The sequence below is a fragment of the Semicossyphus pulcher genome, unplaced genomic scaffold (genome assembly GCF_022749685.1).
Source record: "Semicossyphus pulcher isolate SPU_LCO1_2020_fin unplaced genomic scaffold, fSemPul1.0.p SCAF_22, whole genome shotgun sequence".
NCBI classification, from domain to species: Eukaryota; Metazoa; Chordata; class Actinopteri; order Labriformes; family Labridae; genus Semicossyphus; species Semicossyphus pulcher.
Genome location: NW_027211696.1, coordinates 4,851,273 through 4,870,742, shown reverse-complemented (window position 1 = coordinate 4,870,742; position 19,470 = coordinate 4,851,273). Strand labels below are relative to the sequence as shown.

General features: G+C 43.9%; 1 pseudogene; it reads left to right on the top strand.

Annotated features, from left to right (window-relative positions):
- Window positions 1–19,470, top strand: part of LOC138602370 (transmembrane protein 132C-like) — a 99,945-nt pseudogene that overhangs the window by 17,486 nt on the left and 62,989 nt on the right.

Sequence of the window (19,470 nt, the reverse complement as noted above, 5' to 3'; positions counted from 1 at the left end):
CGAGCTTGTTTGAAGAAAGCAGTGGATCTAATCGTGAGGGAAGAAACATCAGAGAGGTAGCCATCAATCATAAACCCCCGTTTCTCCTGCTGTCAAATTACCTCTGCACCATCACACCACCCCCGACTGTGATTGGATAGAAAAAGGAACATTTATCTCTCCAGCTGTCAGAGGAATGATCAGCTAGCTGATTATGATGTTAGCGTTGCGTTAGCCGATTAAGTTTTACTGCTGAACATTTAGAGATGACTGAGCCGCTGCTCACCCTGCAGTGCATACAGCATGCTGAACATGTGGGATAAGGTATGTGTGGGAACATTAACATCATATATTGTCACAGTGTTTCCATTTGCTCGCAGCTTTTCTTTCATAATGATTTTCCCTTGATGTGATATTACACAGAGAATAATAGTGTTAGAATGAAAGGGAGGATTGAGGGCTGATCTGGCTCTGCAGGTGTTACAGGCTGCTCAATGGGAATCAGGTTTGTGCTGTGAAGTATGAGCTCCTGCACTGTGCACAGCATTCTGTACATAATCCCAGTGCTCTTTCCCATAACTGTGAGCTGGGACAAAGTGAAGGGCACACAGTCTGCTGGCAGCGTGACACTGACAAGCGGCCGCTGAGAGGGGGGCAAGAGCACTGGTTGTGACGCTTCTGTGGCTGAGACAGAAGATCTGGACCTCTGAATATTCAGCGAGTCTTTGTAGACTAATTATAATGTGTGTGTGATAAACTGCATGCAAGGACTGAATAAGGCAGAGCAGGAAATAAATAGACGTGTTGCTTTGATGCAGCTGTGTCGGGTGCACGAGCGTCTGATGAGCGGCTTCTCTTGATTTCTTCTGTGTGATCATTTAAAGCAGCTACAGGACGTCTCATTGTGCTGAATCCCTGCCTCAGCACGAGGACTGCAGGAAGTGTATCCTGGGCTGTGATGAAGTTAACATGTTATTGGTGCAGGTCGTGTTTGTGCTGCTGCAGGATTGTAATGAAGAAGAATGTTGGGGAATGTTGAGGAGGGGGAACATTAAAACGCCCCCGGCAGGTTCTGCTCGCTGCTGAATGGAAAATAAGTCCATGATGGGGAAAGCTCGCTGAAAACAAGTCATGATTACTGTGAGTGTGGATGTTTGCACACATGATTGCTTTCTGAGCGTGTGCAGCATGTGTGTACAAACTCACTAACATCAGGATACAAATACAATCATGAACATGAAGATATTCTCAGTCTTATAGAGTTGTTCAATCATTCTGGCGCCTCACCAGCATTTATACACAAACACTCACACACAGACAAAAAGGACATTTTCTGCACTAATTAATTGTCTCGATTTCTTTGTTAAATACTTGACGAGCAGAAACTAACTTCCAAACTTAATTTAAAGTTCAGAACAAAAATACTGAAACAAGTCGGCCTGATGTCTAAAGAGAAGAAACTGCTCGTGTGTGTCCGTCGACGTCAGCGAGCATCAATTAAAACTTTAAACAGAAAACTTTGAAACTGCTGCATTGAGTCATTTCACATCAGTGAAACATCGACGCATTCATTCTGTGACATTAGTGTAATTAATGCAGACAAATGAGGCCGTTAGATCTCAGCCACAGTTAGCTTCTGATTAGCATTTTAAACAGTGAGTGAAACACACTGAAGAGGACGCTTATCTTTGGGGAGCTGCAGAAAGTGAAACCAGTAAAACCAAGTTAAACATGATTCTCATCACACAAGGAAGAAACTTGTTTTATTTTCTTCCTTTTTTAACAGTTCAGCCTTTTTGGTCCTGAAACACATCTGTCAGACGGTCATACATATGCAGGGTTTCCTCCTCGTGCTAACATGCTGGAAGCTAACAAGCAAAGTAGGGCAGAGGTGTGGTTGGATCTTATAAGAGATGGATAAACACCCAATTAAAACCTGCCAGCATCATGTGGCACTAACAGAGAGCCAGAAAGTAGCTCGACAGCCAGCCGCATTCAATCCACTGTTCCTCAGTGAGCCCTGACGTTGTCTCAGTCTCACAGGCTTTAACTTGTAAAGCAGGAGGAGCCGCTCCACATCCTGCACTGCAGCTAGTTTGTATTCAGCCCTCTCTGTTCCTGTTCTCCTCTGTTACCTCTGTACAGTAAGCAGCTGAAGTTACAGTGACACTCTGTTGTTGCTGAGTCAGGTCAGTCTGGACCAGCAGAGGGCATCCAGTCACAACATGGACGATGTTCTTGTGTTAATGAGGGGATTTGCGTGCAGTGTACAGTGCGTGTGCAGTGTACAGTGTCCCTGCAGTGTGTATGTAGTGTACAGTGTGCATGCAGTGTGTAACTGATTACAGAGGGAATGTTCCCAGCTGCTTATAATTGAGAGGATGTATAAATGATGAATGAGGTGAGAAAACTTCACCTGTACAGGAAGTGTGTGTTGCAGGGAGCAGAGCAGCACGCTGCTAACAGACAGAATATCACCCAGGAGCTCATTCACCTGTGAAACATAAAGCAGAGTCAGAACAGCCGTCTGCTCTGCCTCTGTTGGGTCTATTAATAAATCTGCTGACTCAGCAGAGGAGGAGACGAGCAGCATGCGTAGTAGTTACATGTCAAGAGCTTCTCTCTCTTACTCTGTGTGTGGGAGAGACAACGAGGGACACACACACACACACACACACACACACACACACACACACACTTATACTTTCTCTCCCTTCAGCTGTCATATGTGCATTTTGAGTCGATGTAATTGTCCACAAAGTGTTTCTGACTCAGGGCCCTAAGCTTCGGGTTGTGCCTATAAAAAACAGGTCTTCACTGTTTCTCATGTATTTTACTAACTTCATGCTTTTGTCTCTCACTGCTTTGATTTTGAAGACTTATTTAACTGGAAAGAAGCAAAACTTTAAACTAAAACAACTTCAACTTTATGAAGTTCCTCAAACACAAAACTAAATGTCCAGATTGTGAAAAGGAAACCACTTTAGTAACAAGACTTTTGATCTCTGTAATTAAACCAGCTCTATCTATTATACATTCATTAACTATATTTGAATAATCAGCTCAGCAGATTGAGTTAGTTACAGATCCTCTACATGTTCTGTACTCGACCATAAAGCTTCATTATTACAGTCAAACTTTCTTCTTGATGTTTTTGCTTGTGGACGTCTCACAGGAGATGATCTCAGCGAGAGAAACAGGAGGGGGTGAACAGGACTGTAGGAAGAACCAAAACAGAACAGTGTTGTTGGCACACTGTGATTATATTTCCATCATGCAGATGAGCTTGGTGTTGGTAGTTAGAGCGCTGTTGGAGTGTGTAATTGAAAATGCAAAAGATTGTCTGCATCAACGTGTCGAGGAACGCGCTGGCTGGCTGATAATCAGAACGGCCTCCACGCGCACGCTGACTCGCTGCCTCCATCTCTCCACTGTTGAATCCTTTGATCTTAATGACCTGCAGAATCCATCCAGGTTTGTCAGAGTGCTGATTTCTCTCACCAGCGCTCTCTCTCCTCCAGTGTGCACACAGCAAAACAACACACAGGCATCATTCGATTTTTCCACTTTACAGCTACACTCTGTTTTCTCTTTGTTTTCTTCCAGTAGCAACAAATGTCCATGAACATCATCCCCATCAGTGTGATTTTACAGCTACAGGAGTGTGTGACATTTGTGCACTTTCATTAGTGAGCTCACAATTCTTTGCACGCACAAATCTCCTGCTGCGAACGTCTGCAGCTTTTACAGCCAGACAGCGATTAGAATAAAACAATATCAGAGAAAGAAACACATTTAAATAAAACGTTTTCTCTTTAGATTTAGTTGAAATATGATTCTTTCTCACCTTCACGTCTTCACTGAGTGATCACTCTGAGACACTGCAGATCGTTTCCTCTATAAGGAGCAATGAGATGAAACCATGTTTCCATCTGATCCCACGGCCCGACGATGTTTGAACATTATAATTTAAAAGTTAATTGCTTGCAGAAATTAGGAACACTGTGCTAATGCCTCCATTATGAAAATATATGACATGAAAAGTGATGAATTTAATTCAAATGAGGTTTTTTTTTGCCCATAAGATCAACTCAGAGGTCGTTCTGTTAAAGCAGATTAGTGCTAAAGGGAAGCTTCTCCCTGCAGCATCTAAATACAGAGAGCAGCCACAGCTTTCACCTCAGTTAGAAGAATCTGTAATGTGAATGTAAAAACATTTGGGCTTTAGGGGTGTAGAGTTTAACTACTAGAGATAATTAAGAGAGAAGAGAGGGTACAAATGGAGAATAAGCCTGCAGCCTTTACAGTCTCAGCATGATTATCACACAGCAGAAACCTTCTGTCTGTGGTCAGAGGTCACACAGACCATTGTATCAGTCGCTCTACACCTGACTCGACCATCCCGACATCCCGGGCAGATCATCCTGTGCTGTGAACAGGCTCGGGATTGCAGAGTGTGGCATTGCGCTCTAACAGGTCACGTCTGGTTCACGTCATGTGAAGCGGTGCAACAATCAGCGCGATGAAATCTGAGAGCGGCATCGACAACAGATAATCAGAGTTCACACGCAGGAACAGGAGAGGGGAGAGAGAGGCTACTAGGCTCACTCAAGCAGACACATTCAATGAATATTTAATTAATATAATGTGTAATGAGGCGTGAAACACAAGCAGGTCAGGAGTTCAGATCAGATATCACAGAGGAGTCTTTCTCAAGCTGACGTCGACATCGAGTAAGATCTGCACACATAGGCGAGTTGACGTCACGTTCCTCTGCTTGTTACACACAGAGACCCGAGCAGCGCTCCTCCTCCTGAGGAAACATCAGCGCACTTACTGATACAGTCAAATAGAGTTGTTTTTAGGACGGCGGGCTGGGAGATGGAGAGCTTTTGTTTCCTCCTGACATCATCATACTGCTTTCGGCATGAGGCCGATCAGAGGATGAGGACATGCTCAGCGCTCCCTTCTCCCTCTGCCTCTTCACCTCAGGGAGATTCCTGCATGAGCCACTCACCGTGATGCACGCTCTCTCTAATGCTCACGGAAATGCACCCACTCACGCTCATATGCACCCAAAAGTAAATTGTTTCATCTGCCTTAAACATAACTACCAGTGCCACCAACAGCCAGAATCATTACCAGACTGTCCAGTGTCTGTTAAACACACAGCAGAGAATACAGCTGTGGATTCCAGCTCATAACATGAACAGCCAACCTTTCTGTGAAGTTCAGCACACGTAACAATAGTTAACATTAGATCCCGTCTCATCCTGTCAGAGTGTCTGGAGGTTTAAATAATGAATGAAGTCACGCTGCTGCTCCTCGTGTGTAAATGTTCACAGCGTGTCTTTTAGTTTGGAAGGACACTCGTCATTCTTCTGCAGTTCGATCGCTTCAGTGGATATAACTTCAATCAGTGCATCACCGTATTTCACACAGTGGCCTGTGTGTGTTCTGCGTGTTCAGGGGCACAGTGGAAGGAGAGACGTTACAGGCCGGCTCGAGTCTGGTCTATTAGAGAATAATGGATAAAATCGGCAGCATCAATAGCAACGCGCCTGCCTGCAGATTGCTTTTAAAGGGAATGAGAGACGACACTCTGATTGGTTTGATACATGTTTCACCCAAAACACACATGTATGATCAAAAGGCTTAATCCAACCTTAGCACCTTAATTACAAAAGGTCATCAGCCCTAAACGACCTCATGCCATGCGCTTTAGAGCGTTTCAATAGAGCCCTCAGTGACTCTAAGTGGAGGTGAAATAAGCACTGAATTGTAATGTTGATACATTTGAGGAATCTGATATCCAGGAGTTTAAAGTAGAATGCAAAAGATCTTTCACAAGCTCTGCTGTCTGATTGGCAGAAAACAAACAAACAAAGCAGCACATAGTTTAAAGGATCATATAGACGTGAAATTGTTACGTTGAAAGAGGCGTTTAATCAGACGAACAAACAGAAGCAGCAGACTGACAGCCCACCAACTTTTCTCCACAGCTACAGATATGAAGACAGAAAAAAAGCTTTCTGCTGTTTTTGGCTCAAACCCTGACTGAAAGTGAAAATGAAGGATGCCTCCAGCTTCCCTCTGATGCCTTTCCCACACTTCAAGCTCGGCTAAATGAAAGACAAATGTGTCTAATTATCCGGCAGCAGGTGCAGTGAAATGGTTGCTGCTGGCGGCGGGGAGCATCTCCTCTGGCAGGCTGTAAATATTGACTGTTGTAGATCGGGTGTAGTGTGCGTAACGCAGCGGGAGAGGCGGCTGACCGTGACAGTAGCTGTGACAGCCGCTGAACACTTCCTCTCAGCTTCATGTACAAAGTCTGTGTGTCTGTTTAGAGACACAAACTGTCTTCAGTGTTTGTGTATGTATGGATCGTGTTGGCCTTTGTCTGCCTCTCTTTGTGGTCGTATGTACACAAAGTGGTTTCATGATAATGCCTGTGGTGTTCTGCTTCAGAGCAGGTTTGTGTAAGTGTGACTTTGTCCCCTGAATGTACACATGTGTTTCCACACAGTCACTACTTTACTCTATGTGCTTTGTGTGTGTGACTGACAGGGTGTCAGGCCGTTCTGTAGACGGTGACACTGCAAAGTCTCTGTGATGAGATGCAGACGTGGGCTGACTTGACGGAGTAGACGTCCCCGGCACAGATCGTCTGTCGGCTATGAAGCGTCCTCGTGGAGCTTTGAGGCCAGAGTTGTGTATTCGCTGACAGACTGTGATATGATGTCATAGATGGGTGCTGCTGAAGGTGTGCACAGTTTGAAGCTGCTGCAGGTTCTCTAAAATACCTCACAATATCTGTTTCCTGTGTGCAAAGTAAATGTCCCACATGTGCACACATGTTTCACACAATCACATGTGTTTTTTGAACATGTGAAACTAGAGTGTATGAATACTTGTTAGTTGCATCCTGACTCAATAAACAGCGATCAACACTGTCGGCTTTTCTCTTTGTGTGATACATTCAAATTACAAATCTACACTAATTCCTGGAGACTGACGGCGTCTTTAAGCAGCACTGTAACATGTTGAATGATTTAATATCCATGTAGATAAATATTTGATGTTCTGGTCAATTAAATATGCATTGTGTTTTATCATATCTCATTAAGGGACACATTAACGAGCCCAATCAGTCCATTAACAGGCCTCTGCATGTTATCAGTCTGAATCTGTGTCACATCATGTGAGTGTTGCTCAGGGACTACTTTCTGTCTCCTGCTGGATCAGTCCTCCTAGTTGTTAAAATTTAATGACTGTTGTCTCTGTGTGACAAAGAGCAACTGTGCTTTTGTCTTTGATGGCTCTCGCTGCTGAAGTGAGAAAATAAAAACAAGAGCTTGCGAGTGTCCAGGGGGAGCGACGCCAAGCTGCCAAGAGCTGCGAGGCACGATGCCCAATGTGATGCTCGTGAACGTCCCAGCTGGGTGTTAAAAGACAACTAGCCACTGAACGTGAGTCTGAAGTAAAGACGTTTGTGGTAAATCAGCTGCAGTGACTGATGAATAAAATCACACTTGGCTTGTTTTTTGTCCTCAGTGGATGTCCTGTCTTGCTTGGCCGGCCATCTGCACTGGTTTATATTTCGTCCTGGGAGCCGTGATCAAAGTCAGGGAGGGTCTTTGTTTTAACAGAGCCTGTTTGTGTCATTGTATTCACACAGGCTCTGTTAAAACAAAGATACACACTGTGTCTGGTTACATAAAAAGGTTCTCCTGTGCGTGTATTTAAAAGAGGTCATTAACTTTGATTGAAGAATCATTTTAAGTTCCCAGTTTGGTCGGAGACGTTAACAGCAGGCTGAGATATTGATCTGCTCTCATCAACAGAGTGCTTTTCTCTAACAGCCTGCTCTGCTTTCTGGACGCTCACACATGTGATATGAATACCAATGCATGTGAGCACAAATGGGCCCATGCACATGCTAATAGAGAAAATCAAGAGAGGAAATATAAGTGCACTCAACAGAGACACACAGGCCATTACAGTCTGATGCTCTTCTTACTGATCCATTTCTGCTAATGTTCAAAGCAGCGCTGTTCTTCACAAGAGAGCTCACCTCTCTAACCTCTGACAAACAGGTTAATGTTAATATTGAGAGCTAAAGAGGACAAGTGATCCCAGACTGTGAGCTTGATGGCATCTGGATGACCAGCAGCATGAGAACAAGTCAGAAGGGAACACTAAAGGTTTTCTGTTCATGCTTTTGTCTGAGTTCCAAGGACGCAGATCAATGAAGTGCCAGACTGTTACATATGTCATTGTAACTACATGTTACTGTATGAAAGCGTATACATGCTATATAGCGGTGGAGGCCGAGGATGTGGAAACTGAAAGCTCATAAAGAATGAAGAGAATGTTCAGCTGCAAAGCTCAACAGAGATGTGAAAGAAAGTTATGTCACTTTGATTGTTGACTGGCAGCAACAAGTCTGTGTGTCAGTACTACAGCTGTAAGTCTGCAAAGCAATAACTCAGATCAACCAGCACATAAAGGTTACAGCCATGATTATAACTTACTTATATAACTGATAACTGAGCAGTCACACTTCGAAACATTTTGTACTTTAAATCCACCTAGATACAAAGTCGTGAGCAAAATGAACCGTTGAAACTATAATGGAAAATATATGTGACACTAAAAGACTGAAAAGCCAGAGGCTGATGTCACGGTGCTTACATCTATTAATGTTATACAGTCAGTGACCGACTGACTGCCAAAGCTCTGCCTGTGGTCAGCTCTTCGTGTGGCCAAAAGAAGTTGTCCTCTTTTGAATGGAGCCGGGGGCTTTGGAGTCCACGAGCTGTTTGTGCTGCTTATTCTGAAGTACTTTAAAAATGGCTGTCCTGACCTTTGACAGTGTGATCTAACTGCTGTTGATGTCATAGTGTGTCAAAGCATTGTGGTCCCAATGTTGACTCTGTGCTTTGATCCCAGTCGACTGTAGAGAAGGAAACCTCAGTGATGACCTTAAACTACATTTCACTTTAGTAAACATTGTCGCAGCTCCTTTAATACGAGAAGATCGCCTCACAGGAGGGAATGTGTGCGGTGATACGACATTAATAAAACATTTGCTCAGTTAAATTGCCATATTAATAGCTTCGTTATAAACCCGGGCAGAGCGCTACCATTACTGCTTATTTTACTATAATAGGCCTGGGATATTTGCACTGCTACTTTTACCCCGTCTTACTTTGGTCATCTAAGCTTTAGATTTAAACGACCTCCTTAAAACAATGTCACCTCCATTAGAGGAAAACACTCCAGTCAATACCTGTAAACTCCTTTCACTGAGAAAACTCACAAGAAACAACCTGATCAAGTTTTATTTATGCTGTTGGCACCTTATAGACGGCTCTTAAACTATATGTGTTCTGTGTGTCTCTTAAAGCTGCAGTGGTTGTTCAGTATAAGATCTGCTGTAGTTTAGAGCTTTAATATCCTGCGACTGTTACTGATCATGTGACCTCGCTTCATAGTGCTCTATGTAGCATCTATAGCTGCAATAAAAGCTCATTGATGATACGTTTCAAAGCAGTGACACAGTTGAACACACAACACACAATAGTGAACTGTTGCTCGCTCACTTTTATCAGACAGCCGTCACTGAATCAACCTGAGTGAGCGATGTTAAAGTTGATCCTGCTGATGTAACACGTCGTGATGAGACTTATTTAAGACTTTCACCAGCCAGTGTGCCTCAGGCGTCTCTGAAGAAGTGAGTTTAAAGGCTTTTTCACTCCGAGAGGAGTCGCACATGGAGTTTATGTGGGAGTTAGAGTCTGAATGTTTCAGCTGTTAGAAAGAGATTTAAAGTACTTCAGTCATTTTCTGAGTTCAGGCAAAACAACATATTTGATAACCCGTTAGCTACCGTTAGCCGAAAGCTAATAACAGCATTTAACCACCTGCTACCTACGTTTATGTTAGCTACGAAGACAATTTGTTACCTTGGAATTTAAATCTTTCTTATTGTAACCTGTAAGAAAACCAAACTCTAATATTAGCTTATAGCCACTTCATAGCTGACGGTAAGATTATCTATTAGGCTAAGTTGCTGAATGTTAATGTTAGCTAACAGCTAACGGGTCATCAAATGTGTTGATTAAACCTGAAACGTGTCAAGATTTTCCTCCAGATTTTCACATCTGTTGTCTTTGAGGTTTCTGATCGATGGAGAAGTAGTGACTCGTCTTCTCTCCAGCTGTCTCCACATTTGTGCGTCCTTCTTCTGTTTCTACAGCTTACTTTAGTCAGCCTCACTGCACCAGTCCACTTTTGATCCATGTTCAGAAACATTTCAAGTCAACCTGAGAGCGTTTCTCTACCTGAAGACTCCCAGCCTGTTTCTCTCCTGTGATTTCTCCGCCCTGTTATTACTGAGGGCTCATGGAGTCGTCCTCGTGCTCGAGTGAAATGGGGACGAGGAGAGAAACAAGATAACTATCTCTTAGTCGTACCATCGAGTAGAAGATGAAAGAGCAGATTGACCATCTCAAACTTACATTGACTCTTGATTTACTCTGCTTACCTTTAGCTTGTGTAACTTTGGGCCTCTGTATCACATATTTCATCACTGAGTGATAAAAAGTGACGTTTCATGATGAGCTGCATCTTGTTTTATGACCGCTATAAAAAAACTCTGTGAAAAGCTTTTCCTTGGCACAAACCCGAGGCGGTCGTGAGGTGATTATCTGACTAAACCATCACAGATTGTCTTCGTCACAAAATGTGTTGAGAGCAGGACGAGGCTGACAAATAAAACCAGGTGTGAGCATTGAGTGAGAATGACAGACAGCCTTTCTCTCTGCTTCTTTATTTCCATTCCCCGCCCATCCCCCGAACCACTGAGCTCACTCAAACACTCTGAGGTCTCTGAGGCTCTTTCGGGGGAGGATATGATAACGTTTGCCGTGAGCGTTGCTTGCTGCAGGGAGAGACCTCCGAGTTCATCTCATTTCATAGTTTCTGAGCAGCAGTGAAATGACTGTGTTCTCTCTCTCTGCTTCTGCTGGAGCGTGCAGTGGACTTCCTCAGGGCCACAGAGACCGGGCTCCTCTCTTCCATGCTGTTCAGCACCTCACTGCTGTCAGAGGCACCGCTTTCCTCCAGTGCCAACGATCAGCACAGTCCACTGTATCTGTGCCAGAGGCGTCTCACTGCACTCATTCCTCAGCACTGTGAAACATTCAGGCTGCACGTACAGATATTACAGTCAGGGCTTTACAGGCTGAACTCTGAGCATCTATAGGCTGAGCAGTGAGGTGCATGCTTACATCCCTCTGCAGCACAAACATGCACATTATGACACAAATCCACCCTCACATAGAAACACCTTCATTATAAGAACATGTACGATCCTGATCTCTTCTCTCCAGGACTCTTGTTTGTGTTGTTGTCTGCATTGTGTGGTCTAATCACCGTTTTCTACTTCTAACCACATAAACCTGAACACCTGATGCTGCCACACGTAGAGCTCTCTTTATACTGGAGCACACAACCCTTCCACTCCTGTACAAAGTGAAAGCTGTGGATCTGTTTGTGCTTCCACTTAATATTTACACTCGATGGGAAATATGTGCGCATAAAGTCGGGAAAAAATGAGAGAACGGTGAGAACAGAGTTCATTACTTGCTAACTTTGGATTCACTTGTAAAAAGCTGGATGATGTGCAGCGCGTGGATATCCTGGCTGATCGCCACGGCTTGTGTCCATGAAATCTTGTGTAACGCGTATTGAGTCTGTGTAAGACTTCAGCACATCGCTGCAGCATGAGGTAGGGGGGACCCCCCGATTGCCACTGGGTATGTCGCACACTGTCTGTACCTCAAGATGCATTCACTTTACCTCTACAGCCCTTTAATATACGGTTTCACAGCCTGTTATAATAGAACACTCAGCAGAGCTTTCCTTCTGTTTGTGTGATCTGAGGACGAGAGAATAAAAAACACTTTTGTAGAGGAAAAAATAAACTTGTGTTTTAATTCTTGTAATTAGAAGAGAACTGTCGAGCGTCCTGCTTTTATCTTTAACTCTCAAATTTAAGCGTCTTTTATTCTTAGTTTTCACTTCAGAACATCTTCAAGTGACAAAATGCTTCTGAACACTGATTTCATCAACAATCATCTTTTAATCTTTTTCTGTCCCTTATTTAATCGCTCTGACAGAATTGTATTCTCATTTATACTCAACAAACTAAAGACTCGAGGACTGTTTCATCAGGATTGATCAGCTGTGGATTTTCACATGAACATTTCACATCAGTACATGAAGACATTAAACACCTCACGCTGCATTATCACAGGTAACCATCATCTGTTTGTACGTGATATCCTGGATGCACTTTTCATCATCTGAAGCTCTTCAGACTGGTTTTAATTCACTGACGTCATTTGTAACAGAAAGCTGTTCAATAAAAGGATTATGTGAGATTCTTTTTTAAACCATCTCATTATTACTCTGAACATTTGTCTCAGCAGTAAGCGATTACACTTCCTGCTTGTGATCATCATGAATATCTTGGTCTGCATTATTCGACTCTCAGGAGCAGCTGCAGTTTCTGATGTCCAGGCTCCAGTGACTTTCTTACACTGTAACCTCTCATGACTCACCCTGCTGCTGTGCGCACGCACACACACACACACACACACACACACACATCCCCAGTGTGTAATATAGAGTACAGCTGAAATGGATTCACTTGGATATGATGAGCATGTGCAGAGAGTCATTGTTATTTATGATGCAGGTCTCCTTCTGTCTCAGCACAGCAGCACATCATCTGTCACTGTCCCTCCTTTTATTTGACTCACTTTCAAAGTGTGCTTACTTCACTGAGAGCCGCTCACATTCATAAGCTCACTGGGCAATCTGAGGTCTTAAATGACATCGTCAGAGTCCACACAGTTAAAGCTGAAGCCTTGGATTACCTCTGTGGTCCCCTCGTAGGAAGGCTAACTGCTGCTCTGCTCGGCTCAGCACATTCGGCCTCGTTCCTTCAAGAGCTCTCATCTACAAGTTCATCTCATCTAAACAACCGCCGGCTCCTCAGTGGCTCCCTGCTCCGCCGTTCACCTCCTCCTTCAACAGCTCACAACCTGGCCAAGAGGCCGAGCTGAAGTGTCATAAAAAGCCCATTCACGTCCTAAATGTGTCTTCAAGGCAGAAAGCTTTGCGCTTGTTTTCCAGCCAATCACTGTTCAGTGCTGTTGCTCATGAGCCCCACCAGGGAGACGTGACGGCGAGCAGAATGAGCAGGAAAATGTTCTTAATGCAGACGAAGAAATGTTCGGAAGCTGCTGGAAGTTTTCCCGAGTCGCTCATAACCAAAGCCCAAACAGGAGGTTTATCTTTTTTTGCCTGTTATTGTTTCTTTAAGTTTCCTTTAACTCTGAAATAGATAATTTCCAGGCGAGCAGAGACGGAGGATGGATTTTAAATGTCATTCTGGCAGCAGTTACCTTTTGGACCTAATCGAGGCAGCTGAAACATATTGGCTCTTTAAGACGTGACAGTTTACAAACAACTCATTTAGACGTTGTTTGGACCATGTAATGTGTAATTACCCTCTGTGTCTCCATGTCAGCAGAGAACATGAGGATATTTCAGCTCTCTTTCTGTCCCTTCTTCAGTGGTATGGTTGGACTGTTTCATTTGTTCTGTCTGTAACATGTTTCACACAACAACAGATTCATCACAAAGGCCGATTGATCTTTGTGTCTGCTCCCATAATCTGAGAACATGTGAACACATCTATTTTTAATGTGCACATGAATAATGAAGTCGTTGTTTTGAATCACTTTCATTGAGTGATGCACGTTTGCTGCCTGCGGCTTCATACAGGAGATTATGGCTGTCTGTGTGAAGACTCTCCTCGTGCAGACCAGCAGTCCCAAAGGAACACTGCATGTGCTCATAATATATCTGTATTGATTCTGTGTGTGTGCTTGGACGCTGAGAGGAGAGGCTGGTGCTCAGGAGGAGAACAATGACTTGTGTTCAGTCTCTGTGAATTTATCGACAGATGTGACCTAAACTAAAGAGGCCATGAGCTTTTTGTCTGAGACGAAAACAAGTTTCTCACAAACACTTTGCTCAGACTTATTGCTGATATCTGTGAGGCATACAGCCGTGCTCCATCCATCTTGGTCGGGTCACGATACTTCATTTTCCCTCATTTCTGTGAAAGGGTAAAATGTGATTCCACCTATCGATCGCTGCATAAATGTGTTGCCTGCTGATGAAAGATGAGGTGTGCTTTGCTTTGATGTGATCTGATGAATCTCCAGCTGGGAGCGGCCTCTCTGCTCTGCTTCTCCTGCAGTGTCAGGGGGCATGTGATGGCCACTTAGAGTGATTACACTTCCTGTGTGTTTTGTTTGTGTGGAGACATCAGACAGGACGTTTCACTAACCAGGCGATTGTGTTACTGCCCACTGAAGACGCTTTTATATCTAGTAGCCTGAAGTGAGTTTAAGGAGGCTTTTGAAACTATCTTGGTTCATGTACATCAACAATTTTTAGCCTTAAAATACTGTTAGTATAATGTTTGATTACATTTGTTTAAACCAGAGTGTTTTAATTGTCTTTCAGCCTCCCTCCTTCTCAGCACAAAATAATATCAAACCATATTTGATAAGGTTTTTAAGCTTCCTGACTTTGCCAATGGCGTTTCCTCCGTCTGAGCAGCAGCTGACATTTATATCCAGCCCTCCAAGAGGCCAAAACACCCTTTTCTCTCCATTGTTCTGTGGCTGGAAATAAGAACAGTTCCCTCTCATCCTGACCGACATCAGGTCCATTGATGGTGACTTCAAGGTCCCCTAAGCAGCTCCTCTGCAGAGCAAAGCTCCCACACAGAGCAAATGTTTAACAAAAGAAAACGCTGCAGAAAGATCAGGTCCAAATGTTTTACCTCGTGCACTTCTGGAAACAGCTTATAAATGTCAGCAGTAGAAGACACAAACAGGATGTGCCTTCATTGTAACGAGGTAACAAAGGTGTTTCACGCTGTGTTTTTGAAGCGGAGCTCTGTGGCTCAGGAGAATGAGCTCGATTTGCTTGCAGCAGGATGCATTCATGGTTTGTGTCTTTTCTTAGGATTTCTTGACAATAAGAAACATGAACAACCGAACCAGACTTTGCCTCTGAGGCTGTCATGGACCACAATAGAACTGTATGTGGTAAATAATGGATGGACAGAAAGATGGACCACATTTAGATTTCACATGCAGACCTCGTCAGTGACCACATGTGCTTGTTTTTCCAGAGAGAGAAGAGACAGCAGCAGGTTGAAGAAGCTGTGAACTCTTGTAAAGCAGGCAGTCACAATGTTCTGCTGTGTTTGTGACAGTACAAGAAAAACAAGTCTAATTTTAAACCAAACCATACAATGAAGAGTTAGGGCCATACACATCTCACCTTTGACCTTTTCTATCATCATCTCTTTCTTCCGCTCTCCTTTCTCTCTCGATGTCGTCTTCTCACCTCTCACCTCCATCTCTTCTCTCTCTATAGATTTCATATCAGGAAATCTGTTTGATTAATAAGTGAAGTCAGGCCAACTTAATATGTTTGATCAGGGAGTTTGTAGCAGGATGCACACATGGTGGAGGATTGAGACAGGATGAGAAGAGGAGGAGGGAGGAGAGATGAAGGGATTATATTTCTTGGGTGAAGTTCAGCTCTGATCAGCAGAGATGAGATCAGGTGATTCTAAGAAAACAGTTTGATGCTTTAATATCATTTTGAGATGTAATTTTAGAAGTAGTATGTAGGATATTAATTTCATGGTAAACACTCTGAATGCATTTTAATTTGAAAGACCCATGCTCTTGTGGGCCTCTTGGCTCACTGTACATGAATAAAACATCAAGACAGTAAGCCCTGAATGCAATGTAAATCATTCCCTCCTTCATTTGCAGAAACAGTCCTGCAGACATGATTTACACGTACAGTAGCTGCAGACATGAACTCCAAGGGCAGCTCAGGGCCACAAATCACACCAGCTTTGCCTTTTTATTTATAATGACCTTTTGGTGTCATAGGAAGGGACTTCATCTAAATCTGAAGTTACAAATTGCAACATTTCTCTGGCTGTTATGAGGTATTTAGTTTAATCTGTGTCATGGTAAATGGAAACTAGGACAGTGTGTCACGTCCCCCAGAGAAACAGAGAGACAGGAAAATCCTCTCACTGTACTGAAAGCACGATCCAGCAGCAGCTCAGCACCTGCTCCTCACATGACATCGCTCTCTGTTTTGTCACGTTTCAAAGTAAACATCCTTCTCACGGTCAAAACTGTGCTCCAGCAGTCGCTCACTGTGAACTGTCTCAGTGGAGGCCTTTAGTCTTCCTCCCCATCAGGGAGGCAGTGGTGGATAAAAATGCAGTTTAACTCTGGAGTCTGAGGAGTTTGAAGAAAGTGTGAAACATGAAGATAGAAAAGTGTAACGTATTAATATTTATGATGCATTTATTTGTATTATTATGGCTTTGTTTCATTTGAGTTTAATACATATGATTATATGCAATAGAGTCTGTAATTTGGCTCAGCTTCATGGTTGTGTTTTATTTGGGGAACAAACAGTTTTCACAGCTGCGTTAGAGACAAAGGCCATCATTTGAACATTGATGTAAAGTAACAGCAGATGAAGAAGGATTGGATATCAATGCTCTGATTGATTTATTGGCTCCATCATTAGTCTGTGTTACAGTCAGAGCAGCACCTTCTGATAAAAGACTCCTCTCAAAGACGTATAAATGAAAGGCAGGTAATGAAAACATCATTTCAGCACCAGGAGCTGTCCATCATCTCCTCCATTACTGCAAATAGACTTATGCATGATATCTCTTTAAACTACTCTACCAATATGAGAGGTTATTAAATGCATATATATATATACAGTGTTTCATCAGAGTGCAGAACCCTAATGTCTTTACAGTATATTGTTAAAGGTACAGTACAGATTTTATATGTCTATCATAACCATTGAGGTAAAATAAGGTTTTCACGAGGTGGGTAAACCTTCACTACATCCTCATTTCCTCCTCTTCCTCTGTGCCAGAGCTGCGATGGTCATTTCTGAAGCTCTCTGCCTGAAGCTGCTTCTGTCCATCTGGTGAGCAGGTCATTGCTCTGCTGCCACGAACTGTCACAAATCACTGCCACGCCACGTCTCCAACAGCATGGAGGCTGCAGCAGAGAAAATCAATGTCCTCTCATGGGCGACTCCATCAGGCCGACTCTCTGGAGCATGATGGGGAAGAAAAACAGAGGGTGGGGACGATTTGCAGGATGGAGAGGAAGCGAGTTTTAGAGCCCTGCAGAGTCTGCTGAGGTTGGATGAGCTTTCTGGTCAGATGACCTGATGTGCAAAATCAGTAGGACAGAAAAATAAGTTGGGAGACAACAAAGGCTGCGTATCATGTAATATATGTTTTTTCCACACTAGTATGATACAGTTGAGTTGATACAGTCTGAGTTCTTATACCTAAGCACAGGTGTGGTGTTGAAAGATGAGTTGTGAGTCAGAGACGGCGTAAGTTGAAGGACACTGATGGCTATGCCTGCAGGAGCAATTTGTGGTTCATTGTCTTTCCAAGGACGCTTCGACATGTGACCTGTAGCAGTCAGGGATCGAACCCCCGACCTTCCGATTGAGCGACAACTGACCCACAGCTCATGGCAATAAGGTACTCCGACAGGGTTACCTGCTGCTATTTGAGTCAAAAGTTTTACTCGTTTTTGGAGTCACAACTGAGTCCTATCTCGACATACAGGCAAGATTATATTTCCAGTGTGCATAAATTGCCATTAATCTGCTTAAAAGACACCCAAAAAAAAGTAGCTTTTAAGTTTAGAATTTCCCTGAGAAATATAAAGTTCTATTTAATTCTTCCTGATTGCCAGAGGTGGTTCACTGGATGTGGCACACGTGCAGGTCGAGTGTATCATATCCAACAAGTCATGTGTGGCCTGGGTGACGTAGTAAACCATTTAACATTCACCACAAGAAACTGACTGTAGATACGATCGCCTCAGGTTAGAGGCAATGCATGCAGATGGAAAATGTGAGTTGGTGCTGTTTAGGTTGTAAGTTATTTCCTCCTGTTTTTCTCATTGTGCTCTTTGATTTCACACCTGGCTCAGGTTTTGTTGATGGGATTAGACTGTAAATCTTCCTCACAGAAATACAAGTACCATGAAGCATGACCAGAAGTGTCCTGAATTCTTTCAGGTGTTTTTACCTTAGTTGTTGAAGCAAAGATTAGCAGGTAGATAACCTCTTCTTTGTCATTTTGTCTCTGTGTTTCGGTGGTGGACAGCAAGGTGATCCTGGAGGGCCTGCAGAGGTTCGGCCCAACGCCGATCTATCTTCTTACAGGAGGCCAATCAGGACTTGATGAGGAACTCCAGCCCGCAGGCTCGCTCGGAGTCCTTCTTCATCCACCAGGCCCAGCAGATGCCCTTTGTCAACGCCAGCTACGGGCCTCTCTCTGTCCAGCAGCCTGTCCCTCTGGAGCTGCCGCAGACGCTGCCAGGGCCGTTCAACACACCGTCCTTCTCTTCATCATCAGCGACAACATCAGCACCAACATCACCTCTTTTTACGTTCAACTGGAAGGTCCACACCTACATCATCAGTGAGAGGATCCACCCCAGCTGGCCAAAGGTTCAGGTGTTCTATATTGCAGGGAGGGACTGGGATGATTACAGTGCCATCCACAAGCTGCCCTGCGTCAGGATGTTCGCCTTTCACGAGACTCAGGAAGTGCGTGGGACATGCAGTCTAAAAGGTGAGCTGGGCATATGTGTAGCCGAGCTGGAGCCCCTGGCCAGCTGGTTCAGTCCGCCCACAGTAAGGCCGGGCAGGCAGAGGGTCCCCGAGGGTCTACTACATGGTTCAAAGCACGGACAGCGGTGACTGCAGCTCAGAGGATTCCAGAAAGGGCAGCCCCGTCCGCCCAGACCAGCAGAGGCCGATGCAGGGCACACACCTATGCAGCGCATCGGGAGCGTCAGGCTGTTTCAGCCGCTGTCAGAGCTGAAGCTGGACGATAACTTTGTGGTGATGGCACCATCCAAACCCATCCGGCAGAGAGAAACACTCTCTGCTTTTCTGGCTCTGTCAACGCTTTCTTCAGTGCAGATTTTTACGCTCAGGTGAGTCGGCCTCCTCCTGGGAGAACACAGTTTACTTCCCTTTTCCTCTCATCTTCTTTTTAACATACTAACACAGGCAGAAATCATTGGACACATGAATACTTGTAAAGAAGGCATTTCTGAACTTTTATTGAAAGCAGCATTGGGCGATAAAACTCCGACACCCAAACCACAAACCTCCCAATGCACAACATTACAGGACACCAGTCTGTCACTTATGACTCAGGTGGTGCTGAGGCAAATGACAGAGGGAATTGTCTAAAGGAATCGTCATTGTCTGAATCATATCTTGTAATTAATCACGTAG